Source organism: Mesoplodon densirostris, chromosome 5 (assembly GCF_025265405.1).
Source record: "Mesoplodon densirostris isolate mMesDen1 chromosome 5, mMesDen1 primary haplotype, whole genome shotgun sequence".
In the NCBI taxonomy this organism is placed as follows: domain Eukaryota; kingdom Metazoa; phylum Chordata; class Mammalia; order Artiodactyla; family Ziphiidae; genus Mesoplodon; species Mesoplodon densirostris.
The window spans coordinates 135,878,066-135,891,205 of record NC_082665.1 but is presented as its reverse complement, the minus strand read 5'-3'; the positions used below and the strand labels follow the sequence as shown (position 1 = coordinate 135,891,205).

At 35.4% G+C, this 13,140-nt stretch overlaps 1 long non-coding RNA gene across 1 annotated transcript in view; it reads left to right on the top strand.

Moving 5' to 3' along the window:
• Positions 1-13,140, top strand: part of LOC132490830 (uncharacterized) — a 70,454-nt gene that overhangs the window by 17,684 nt on the left and 39,630 nt on the right. Inside the window, exon 3 of the long non-coding RNA XR_009532606.1 lies at positions 13,021-13,128. This is a non-coding gene — a long non-coding RNA (uncharacterized LOC132490830). The remainder of the gene's footprint in view (positions 1-13,020; positions 13,129-13,140) is intronic.

Below are 13,140 nucleotides of genomic sequence, written 5' to 3'. Positions count from 1 at the left end.
CGTACTTGTGATAGCTGAAGGGGAAAAAAAATTCACATAATGCAAAGAGATGAATGACCTCATAAACAACGCCTGGGACTTTGACTTACCCATCTCCTAGTGTAGATTCTAAAAGTGCTGATCATGAGAGAATATGCTTCAAGTGAGAGGATTCTAGGAAGACCTAAATAAGTCACAGTGGCCAAGTCAATATGGAGTTCAATTTACTATTTAAGGAATAGCACCCAGGAGGATTAAGGACTTGCCCATTTCTTAGCCATCCATCACACAACCAAGAATCATGTGGTGTTCCTGGAATAAGGTTGACCCTAAAAGAAAAAAATACCTTGCAGAATACTCCAATTAGATTCCTTTAACCCTTGAACCACTCAGCCACCTGGAACCTTTGTATTCATTCAAGACTGACTAAATAATATTGGGGATTCAGTGAAAAATGAAAATGCAGGGCCCTTTCTTCAAAATGTATTGAGAGGGCTTCCCTGGTGGCATAGTGATTAAGAATCCGCCTGCCAATGCAGGGGACACGGGTTCAAGCCCTGGTCCGGGAAGATCCCACATGCGGCGGAGCAACTAAGCCCGTGTGCCACAACTACTGAGCCTGCACTCTAGAGACCCCAAGCCACAACTACTGAGCCCACATGCCACAACTACTACCTGAGTGCCTAGAGCCTGTGCTCCGCAACAAGAGAAGCCACCACAGTGAGAAGCCCGTGCACCGCAATGAAGAGTAGCCCCTGCTCACCTCAACTAGAGAAAGCCCACGTGCAGCAACAAAGACCCAAAGCACCCAATAAATAAATAAAAATAAAAACAAAAAGTATTGAGAAATGGAAGATGGTGACAGCAGAGAATTAAAGCAACAGTGGGTCCTTCTCAGTCCTGCACTTAGGAAGTCAGCCTCATAGTCACTGCCCACGGGGCATTATGCATGATACAGAGGACAGAAATAGGAATAAGAAATAATTTTGCCTTCAAGGAGCTTGCAGTCTAGTAGGGGAGATAAGACATTTACAAAATCCATAAGTCAAGGATGGATAATTGCATTAAAAATGTTCAATAGTCAGGTTGGAAGAAGGAATGGAGGAGCAGGTCTGCTTTTGCTACCTGGGAAGGGTGTTCCACCTAGGTACAATTCCCTCTCTCATGTTACTCAGTGGTCACACTTGTCTTCTTCAGAAAGTTCTTCAATGCATATGAAAATTCTGTTCCTTCTGACTGAGCAGATTTCCACCTAATCTTTACTTAGCTAATCCTGCCTGTACTTTGGATCTCACAGTATTACTAACTGAGGGACCCCCAAATTTAAATTGGGTCTCTTTGATTTGCTCTTATGGCTCTCTGGATCTTTCCCTCCAAGTGTATTTTTTTAATAAACATTTAGTTTTATATTTAATTTGGTGATTTTGGTTTTATTTACTGTAAGCTCTGTAAGTGCAGGGACAATTCTTCAGTTGTTCACTGCCATCTCTCCGCTTCCTAGCTTGGAGCCAGGGACATGGTGACACTTAGAAGGGATCTGTTAAGTAAATACCTATTAAATATAAATCCTGACAGAGGTGGATGTAGGGGATAGGAAGCTGAGAGGGAGATAACGTAAATAAAAAGGTTGAACAAACCTACAAGTTATAATTGGAAAATAATAAAGTGGGGTTTGATTCGTGGTAGGAAATAGAAGTAATCAACGTGCTTGAGGAGATGAATGGGATCCCGTTGTAGAAATTCATGAGACCCTAACTGAAGAGTTTATATGTAAGAGTAGAAAACGGGGAAGGGCTAAAGGTTATTGTTGGATTTTTTTTTAACCCAATACCTCTTTTTTTAAGCAGAATATAAGAAAATACAAAATAGAGTAGTATTTTAACAAAAGTGCTTCTAAGCAAGTTAAGGGTTTTTTTGGAACTGTTGATGGTCTAAAGAGCAGATTCAAAGAAAGTTAAGGCATGAATTTGAACAAAGGGAAAGGATTTGAGGAGGATACATGGAAACAAATATGAAGGCAAGAAAAAAACACAACATTTTGTTAATAGAGTGATTGAATTTACTCATTTAACTTATCAATCTTGGGAAACACTTTTTAAATCATCCATTCTCCTTTTTTCTAATCCCTTGTTGAATTAATAGAGAAACTATTAACTACAGTACATTTGCCTAAAATAAGGAACTTAAGTTGAGAAACATGTGTAACTTCAGTCTACACTAACCACATACAAAGTTTCATTTTCAGTCATTTTAACTTACAGAACTACAGAGAGACTGAATCTTCAACACTGTTGCTTTTCTCAGAGTGATTCTTAAATGGATTGTGAAAAAAAATGCATCCACTAGAATTCATATTATTCAGAAGCATCTGAAGATGTTCTGAAATTTAAGTGTTAAAAGTGAAAAAGAAAATCTTCCCCCCAAATTCAGGACCTAACAAAAAAAAATTACAAAAATAAAATGTATCCATCCTTGGAAAAGACTTTTTATGTAAATTAGATTATGAAACAGAAACCAAATAAACCATTTATAACATACACAAAGAATGTTGCCTATTCAATCAGTATTTATCAAACATGTTTATTAAAGTGCTTTTAAATGTTGATGTAAGGCAAAAGTGCAACCACATACCTGTAGTAAAAGAAAACGAAACGCTAGATTAAAGTAGAAGAGAAACTATATCTCTGCACTCTCCATGATAGGCTGGTCATGGCACATCTTGACATATTGCTACTGAACATAGCATGTGAAGTTGGATGATAGTGAAAGAATTGTTGAAATTTAATGATTGCAACACATGCTTTAAAACTCAAAGCTTCTATTACTAGGTTTATGACTCAGATGTCATTCCTAATAGGGTTATTTTCTGTTGCTATTCAGCTTTTAAACTCCTACTAGTTAATCTATGAAGATGAATCATAGCCTGCTTTGTTCCTTCATCCATTTTGAGACTTTTTTTTCCCAACTACCCAAATTATTAATCAAGCCAATGAATATTAGTAATTATTCACTCATGATTTCAACATGCATTCATTGTCTATAATGTACGAGGAACTGTGCCAAGTGCTGATGATACAAAGAATAATAAGATAATGTACCCCCAAAATAGTAATTTTCAGTGTTCTACCTTTTACTTTGTTAATTGTCAAGGAGAATACTGAACATACATATGGTTGGTCTCACTATGTAAAGTAACAGTGATACAAAACTATTTTGTTTCTCACACCAAGAAGTTCATAGATTCTATTCCTGAGGTTTGAATAAAGCAAAATATGCACCACAGGTAATGTAAACAATATTCCTGGGTATCTTTTCATAGCTCTGGAGGGAAAAGATTGGCTTTGCTGCAAGCTAGTGAGGAGAGAGAGGAAGAATAAACCTCCTTCTGCAAAGAGATTCTCTGTCTGTCTTAGTAATTGCCTTGCATTCACTTTTTTATACTTAATTTTTGTTATTTATATAAAAAATCATTGTAAAATGTTCCTAAATTTCCCCCTCATTTTCTTTTTTTTCTCTCTTTTTTTTCTTTTTTTTTTTTTTTCTCTTGTAAATCCCCCTCATTTTCTGATAAAAGCATTGAGGCACAGAAAGTATATGGTCTGTTTGACCTTAGAATAATTATTCATGGTTAGGTAAAGGAGAAAGTCCATTGAAAGGGATTTCATTGTGTGCGAGGAGTAAGCACTCACAAATTGTAGCTGGCACAAACAATAGTACCATCAAACTGTAGACAAGGTGAGACAATTTAGTTTTTGACTGCCTAGTCCATGGTTTGACTACTGTTTCCCACATCTTGAAGGAGCACACAGGGTTTTTAAGCAGTAATGTTAGCAGCTTCCCTGACTTGATAAAAAATTGTGGAAGAAAAACAAAATCAAGTGAAACAAAGCAATATTTATCAATATAAATCAAAATGAAAGTTAGCTCTCTTTTCATTTTCTATTGTTTTATGGGCATATTCATATTTATTTCGCCTTCACAAGTTATGTCAGAAATTGAAGAAGCTCAGGCCCCACTTTGTACTTATGCTGATGTTATAAATAGGTGGAAGAGACAAAACTCTGCTCTGTAATCCAAAAAGTTGCCAACATCAAATATGCCTGTGTGATATCGGGATGTCCTTCAACGATCTTAAGCGTTTACATACTGCTTAAATTTTCTGTTACTTTAAGGACTTGGTTTGGGGAGGTTTCTGTTTGTTTTGATTGTTTGGGTTATGTTTTTTGCTTTTGTTTTTGTTTTGTGTTTAGTTCTTCATCTATAAAGTGAGTCACAACTTCCTAAGAGAAGAAGATTACATTGTTAACGTTTAAAAAGAACACTAAAGTTAAGTACCCTGCTCACCTCCATGGAAGTCTTAACAGTGTGGTAAACAGGGAATGGATTAGGGGAAGGTCAGAAATGCATAAGGACGTACTTTGAGTGTCACATTGTGAGACTGTTGCAAAAATGAACCCTCCCTGCATAGGCTAACCTGAGACATTGCAAGGTTGCTGAAAGTGCCCCCAAAGAAAGCAAAGATGTCAAACATGCAGTGAACAAGAGCTGAATCTGTGGAGGCTGGGGGGTTGGACCTGAGTGCTAGTATTGATTCAGCTGTAACTATCTAGAACACAGATTTTCAAAATGGAGCAAGTATTCCTGGATAAACATTTTAGCATAGACTGCTGGGCCTCATCTACAGAGTCTCTTATTCAGCAGGTCTGGTGAGTCCCAAGAATTTCTAATGGATCTTCTAGTGATGCCAGTGCTTCTGACGAGACCATTGAAAGAGGGGTATGAATGAAATCCAGGACCACATAAGGAAAGTAAACGTGAGAAGCTACCGCAATAGAAAGTGACAGAGCTTGCAAGAGACAGAGAGATGTGCTGTCCGGAGCATTCAATTTGGAAAGAAAATAACAACAACGACAGCAGCAGCAGCAGTAGTAGTAGTAGTAGTAGTAGTAGTAGTAACAGTAGTAACAGTAGTAGTAGTAGTAGTAATAGTAGTAAAACTAAGAAGCTCACACATCACAATGAAGATCCTACATGCTGCAACTAAGACCCAGCACAGCCTAAATAAATAAATAAATAAATAAATAAATAAATAAATAAATAAAATTTTTAAAGATACACAGTTAAAAAAAAAAAAAGCTGTTCTAGCTAAAACTAAAAGAATATGAGCCTGATTCATCCTGTTTGCTTCTTGAACTTAAAGATCTCTTAGGGTCCTTCAGTATAATATTGAGATTGTAAATACTCCAAATACAAACTTGATTATCACTTTATTAAATTTAGTCTGTATATTTTGTTAGCAGAAAACTGAAGTTCATGGAGAAAATTAGAAAATGGTAATGGGAAAACCACAGTGAAACATCTCAAGACGTAGTATTTAAAAATAATTACATGCACTTAGGAATTTATAGGTAGGCTGCCACCTGCTAATGGAAGCTCAGGAACAACTAATAAATGTCTTGGGCAATGAGCACCTTGCTGTAATTTGTCTCCAATGGCTAGGATGCAAGGAAAACATAACCAGCATTTATTGGGTGTCTACTTTGTTCTATGATCTCTTCTAGGTACTCTTTGGATGCTTTTCTCATATATCCTTACAACCACTCTGTAAGATGGTATCATTTAATCATTTTACAGCTGAGAAATACGAGACTCAGAAAAATTAGGAAATTTGCCCAGTGTCACATAAGGTCTGTCTTACTCTGATGGCCATTTTGTGTTTTATTTTATCGCTGGCTTCCTCTCAGCTGGAGAATTGAGAACATTGAGAAGTTTGTCTCTACATTAAACCCCTCCCTGGTTGTACTTTCCTATGTGAAAGTAAAATTACCAATTTCCCCTTTTTCTTACAGTCAAATACCACAGTCACTAACATCCTAGAAAACAGACTATCCGTTTAGTTATTTCACCAAAATACTCTGGAGAAAGTGGGGTAAAATGCAAAGAGCAGAAGTTTTAGGGGCCAACTAACTTAGATTTAAATCCTGGTTTTCTTTTGTCATTCTGCTTTTCTGGGTAACACACCAGGGTGAGGTAAATTATATTTAATTTATATGAGAATCAGACTGATGGGACACAACTAAGAATTAAATGACAGAAACATAATTCCTGCCATAATGCAGATGTTACAGAAATATTAATTTCTTCTACTTTTCTCTGAGTAATGTTATAAGCCAAAACACTAAGCAAATGTTTTTACTACTTGTTACAGACTCTCTTGTTTTTCTCAGCAGCCCCTTATCTTAACTCTTTTACTTTTGTTTCCTGTACCACTGGACTCTTCCGCTTTGCAAGGCTGCTAATCTTTTACTGAACAAAAAATGCCTTTTGTCTCATTACCTCCTTAGGAAATACATACTCACAAAGATCCTAACATTCTCTGGAGAAAAATGCTGTCTGAATGCAAACTTTAATCAGCCTGAATTGCACATACATAATTATACTCCATAATTTAGTTTTTTATGTTTATATTCTTTTGAAATTAGTTCCTGATTATAAAAATAAATCAGCTAATTGTAGAAAATACTAAAAATACAGACATTTATTTTAAAAAGAAAACGTCCTCCAAAATCCTGCAATCCAAGGGAAAAAACCTACATTATTAATATTCTCAAATATTTTCTTACAGACTTGCACTGTGTGTGTGTTTATAAATGGGATTTTATGGCTTATTTCACTTAAATTTTATCACTTAAATTATTTCACTTAAATTATATATATTGTTTTCCTTTGCCATTATAAGATGATTTAATAACATAGTTTTTAAGGGTTGCATGTTTCATTTTATAGCTATCCCAGTCTTTTTTGTTTGTTTATAACCCCCCTATGAAAGGAGCCAAAATAAAAATTTCTATTCAAATTACCATTGCTTGAAAAGTGGGACTAATGAGAGAAGACAAGGTATAACGAATGTTAATCTTATAATGGTTTACTTAATAATTTGGAGAAAGTGTAGAGTGTACAGCTGGGATTTGGCAACAGAATAATTAATTATAATATCAAAATTTCAGTATTAATGAGGGACTCAGGTATGATTTTATAATTTCATGTTATATATTGCTATTATGAAAGTGTTCATAATATTTTGAATTGACATACATACCATTTTTGTGATTGTTTGGAAAGCAGTCATTTTCTATAAATATCTGTTGAAACAAATGGGAATAAAAATGACTTTGTGGGCTCCCCTGGTGGCGCAGTGGTTGAGAGTCCGCCTGCCGATGCAGGGGACACGGGTTCGTGCCCCGGTCTGGGAAGATGCCACATGCCGTGGAGCGGCTGGGCCCGTGAGCCATGGCAGCTGAGCCTGCACGTCCGGAGCCTGTGCTCCGCAACGGGAGGGGCCATGACAGTGAGAGGCCTGCGTATCGCAAAAAAAAAAAAAAAAAAAAAAAAAAAGACTTTGTTATCTTTATATTTCTATGATATAAAGAGTATTTTTCAAGAAGGGAAATACTGGCTCCTAATCTTATGCAAAATGCATATGGTAGATGGATAGGGGTTTATATACTCACTAAAAGAAGAAAATTTCAGATTTTTAGATTGTAGTTATTTTATTTCATATTCAGATTGCTCCATCTACTCTTAATCACACCTGCTATATGAATCCAGGCAATTTTTTTCATTCAGTGACTCTTAAGTTTTCTAATCTGCAAAATGAAGGCAGTTGAACTGGAAAATTTCTAAGGTTCGTAACAGCCCTAAAGTCATGAATTTCTGTATTCTAAAAGGTTAACTAGCATGTTTTTTTAAGAAAATCAAAACCTAATCAAATCATATTAGTTGCCTTATTTCTGAGAATGGGAAAGAATGTGCTTAAAAAGCTTTATTCATTTTTTTGAGACATACTATTATGTACCAGTTATATTAAAACATAAGAAATTAGAAAATTTCATCAAATATCATGATTAATTATAGCCACTAATTACATAGAACTATACTGTGGGTGTTTCCATACTTCTTTATAATGATCATTATTAAATATTTGAGTTCTAACAAAAAGGTCTATAAAGAGTATAAATCCAACGGCCAGTGACCAAAGTCTAACTAAATAGACTAACAGTCTAACACACTGTTGTACAAACATGTGTAGGCACCAAACATGCATCAAAAAAAAAAAAAAAAAAAGGAGAGAGAGAGAAAACCTGCTTAATTAAAAAAAAAATCCTATTATCAGAGTACTATTGGTTTTGACAAGACAGACATTTCATTAAGGGATAATGAATGAAAACATTCGTTCATCTTGTAAGATAAAGGATTACATAAGAAAGGATGCATTATTCAGAATTTCAATAGTTTAAAATATTTGATAGTATAGATTATTTTGGTTGGCCCAATAAATACATTCCATCAAAAGTTATTTTTCAGGAGTGTTTTAGGAGTTACAGTCTTATCATATGAAAGCACATTATAATGTGCATTCTTGTTAGCAGTGCCTCTTTGGCTTCTTTTTGACCCTTTTACCCAAATCAATTTTCACATTCTTTAGTTATATCTAAACAATGCCAATATATTTGGTCACAACCTAGGAGAAAAGTGGTCAGAGGTTTTGTTGGGATCCTGTAGATGAGGACGTCACTTACTGCTTCCATTTGTCACATATGCACACAGCTGGGGCCTCGGGGCGTGGTCAGGGTGGCCACAGAGATCACCAGAGGGTCACTTCAAACATGACTGTGACCCATATGGCTTCTACTCTTCACTCCTATTTTTAAAATTGCTCAGACTTTTTCAAGAAATGTGTAGGAACATATTTGAGGCGTAGCTTCACTTATTTTACTGATAAAGAGTCTCTGGCATTAGCCAAACAGACTTCTTGGAACAGTAACTGTTTTTAATGGCAAGCTACCACGTCCTCTAACAAAAACCTCTTCCCTTCACATTTTTCTGTAAGCAGTTTGCTTATTTCCACGTTAGTGTTTACGTCTTTCTTCTAAAAGCCTAAAATGCCTTGCATTTTGGCCAAGTGAACTATTATCATTTTTTTGGCTTCTAAATTATTTTAAACAAACAAAAATATTGATTGCATGAACTTTCATTTTCAATCAATATTCCAGATCTGTTAATAGGAACTAATGTTTCTGAAGGTGTAAAGAGGCCACCATTAGAGCACTAAAAATAAATAAGACAAAAGCATGGTCATTGACTGTTTTCAACTACCAAAATTTGTGGCAAAGAATCAAAATGTGGGTATTTCAACCTGCAAAATAGCTGTAGTTAAAATATAAGCTGTTTAACATTAACTTTAATGTTAGCAACCTCGCAAATGCCTTCTCTACAAGCCAGGACCTTGTAGAAAGCCATAAAAGGGAAGGAATATAATTTCGTTTGCTGGCACTTACTGAAAGGCTAAAATAGAAGAGTAACAGAAATCATATTTGCCAGCTCTAACTGAAGGAGTTGTGAAACATCATCTCAGAAGATTGTAAGTTATTGTAAAAATGTTGTCATTACCATGTTATGAACTATGTTTTATAGGAGTTGAAACTTTTATTTAGCTGAAAATTATTTGAAGCAACAAGCAGCAATTAAGTAACAGAAAGATCTAACTATGTTTTTCAAAATGTATTCGATACAGTGATATGGAACATTTTAAAATTAGTTTTGAGTTGAAATATGGTAATTTTTTACTCCCTGGTGAGAATTGGAATTTTCCTGGTGATAGTTTCCAACTATGATAATATAGTTTTCAAGTAATGTCTTTGAAGTAATTCACTTCTTTTTCTAGTTGATGGACTAGAAAAAACAATGACTATGTTGTTTATTTCATAAATTCTGAATATTTTTTGCCTTGATTTTTAAAATTTTATTGAAGTTGATTTTATATTTTAAATATAAATTATATATATATTTATATAAGTATATATTTTATATATAGTTGATTAACAGCATTGTGTTAATTTCTGCTGTATAGCACATTGATTCAGTTATATATATATATATTCTTTTTCATATTCTTTTCCATTATGGTTTACACAGGATATTGAATATAGTTCCCTGTGCTGTACAGTAGGACCTTGTTGTTTATCCATCCTATATATAATAGTTTGCACATGCTAGTCCCAAACTCCCAATCCATCCCCCTCCCACCCCCTCCCCTTGGCAATCACAAGTCTGTTCTCTCTGTCTGTGAGTCTGTTTCTGTTTCATGGATGTGTTCATTTGTGTCGTATTTTAGATTCCACATACAAGTGATGTCATATGGTATTTGTCTTTCTCTTTCTGACTTACTTTGCTTAGTATGATAATCTCTAGGTCCATCCATGTTGCTGTAAATGGCATTATTTCATTTTTCTTTTATGGCTGAATAGTATTCCATTGCATATATATACCACATCTTCTTTATCCATTTATCTGTCGATGGACATTTATGTTGTTTCCATGTCTTGGCTATTGTGAATAGTGCTGCTGTGAACATAGAGGTGCATGTATCTTTTTGAATTATAGTTTTGTCTGGATACATGCCCAGGAGTGGGATTGCTGGGTCATATGGCAACTCTATTTTTTGTTTTTTGAGGAACAACCATACTGTTTTCCATAGTGGCTGCACCAATTTACATTCTCACCAACAGTCTATAAGAGTTTCCTTTGCTCCACACCCTCTCCAGCATTTATTATTTGTAGACTTTTTCATGATCACCCTTCTGGCTGGTGTGAGGTGATATCTCATTGCAGTTTTGATTTGCATTTCTCTAATAATTAACGATGATGAGCATTTTTCATGTGCCTATTAGCCATCTGTCTGTCTTCTTTGGAGAAATGTTGATAAATTCTGAATTTTTTAAAGCAAATTTTGGCATATGAAAGTTAGCTAAAGCACACTTATTGTAAGAACTGGCTTGATTCTTACAGTGAGTTATTGCTCTCTTTTAAAATGGCTTATTGTCTATGGCTTAAGTAACATAACCCTTACAAGTATGTGTATGTTTCTATAGAGATTGCACAGATTTTGCAAAATTCATAAGTTTAGAATTACACATATGTATATGGAATTGTGAGTTACATAGAGAAAGTTTGAATAACATGCCACTCTATCAGAACTCCCCCAAATAAGTGTCAGCTATGGAGTCTTTTTGCTGTTGCTGCAATAATGCACACTTCAGTTCACCTGAAAAAATGACTCCCTATATTGACTGCTGAAATATGCCATTACATTCTTCTGGATTTTCAAATGTAAGTGTGAATGCTTTATGGAATTATTTTTCATTCCTTTTCTAATTACAGTTTTTCAATCTATGTAATACCCAAGGGAATATAACAGGAACATATATCAATTTATATTTCTGTGGGGTTTTTTTTGAATAAAAAGAAAATAAACTTTTCTGACTTTTTTTCTGAGATTGCTTTTTTATACTGTCTGAAAAACAAACTTATCTTAAAATTTATATTCAATATAAAGCCCCTTGCCAAATATGGATTTAGCTTTTTTTTTTCTTTCAGAGAACTTTGTTCCCTTTAAGAACAATTTCTACTCTTGAGGCTCTAAGTCCCAAAATAGTTTTAAAGTGGAAAAAGTGTTTTTTAAGGAACCTAAATACTCATTTGCTATCTTAACTGAATTTACGAATGACTCTCTCCTTCCCTGCCTGCCTTCACTCACATAGACTTCAATAAGCCCACCACACACTATTTCCTCCCTGGATCAAATGCTTTGCAGGTGCCTTATGTGCTGTCCATGGCCAAGGCAATGCAAATGTTATGCAAATGAGCCCCTGGGATACATGTTAATAAAAGGTAAACAATGCAATACTATGAACTGGCTGGCTTCTTTGTCTCCAAATACTGAGCTATTACATATTTGCAGAACAGATTGAGGCAATGGATGAATTTACATACAGCTTCATGCTCTGTACAGAAATATAGTTGCTTCAGTATCAGATCAGCAAAACATGACTCCTCTGAACCTAGAAGAGAAAATCTTGACCTTGCCTCCTTCCTTATTTTAGTGGTTTGGCTCACCAAAGACAAAGACCCTTAAACTATTTGGGGAAGTAGGTTCTTTCATCGGTTTGGGGACTTCTCTAGACTTCTGTTTTATATGCTCTCCAGCTCTGGCTGTGATATTTCCTGGTGTCTTCAAACACTTGAAAAGACAAAATCTCTGCTTTCAATTCTGCATTTGCTTATCACACTAGGAATTCTCTCCCAATCTTAGCTGCCTATGCATTTTTTTTTCTTTTCTTGGCTTTCTACCCATGATACTCCTTAACCTAATTTACTGCTTTGAATTTCTATGTTGAGGACCATCCATTTTCTGTTTACTTCCCTCCTCACTCTTCACTGCATCTATCAGTGCTCTGATGCCCACTCTTCTTAAAAAGATGAGAGAATAAAATATAAGTAGAAATTGAGGAGTTGTTTTAAATCTCAAACAAGAAAATTATTGATGTTACACCTAGTTGGTATGAATTATGGTATTACACCTCGCTGGTATAAACACACAAGCATTCAAGAAATTGTATATTCTTTTACAACAATAATTTTTACAATGTAATTCTGACCCTGAGACCCCTTCCCATTGGGATGACAGGAAGTTCAACCCCAGGCATCTTCAGTCCTCCCTCCCTCCCTTCCCCTCACCCCATCCCAGCCCCAGAATTATGTTAGGGGAAAGAAATCAAGTGAGATGCAAAAGCAATAGCAAGTGGTACCGGTATAAGCATTTGTTTCTCCTCTACTTAGGACTGATTGTTGATTCTGCTTTGACAGATTGTGTTTTCAACAGAAACCATAAATTTTTATTTTTGTGTGAATTGTCCCAAATTGTAAATGTTTATTTAAATGCTGCAGTTTATATAAAATACAGCTTTGAGCCAATTCAGCCCAATGGCCACCATTTTACGATTCCTGCCTTGGACTTGATAAATACCATAGGGCACTTGCCAGTAGGATGCTTCTGCTTTCTGCCCTGCCTTACGGCAAGAGGTCAGCACAATGCCTCTGAGATGGCAGGTGCTCAACAAAGGTTTAGTAAAAGGAAAGAAAGCCTTCTCATATCAGATAGACCTGGAAAAAGTATTTGACATATTGGTTTATTCTTTGCAGACATTCCATAACGCCAATACTATGGGGAGTATATTAGTAAAAGGAGAGACCTAGAGGCTGGGACTCCAGTGCATGATGTGCTTCAAAAGTCCAGGCAAGAGCTAACAGGTGAGGTTTGAA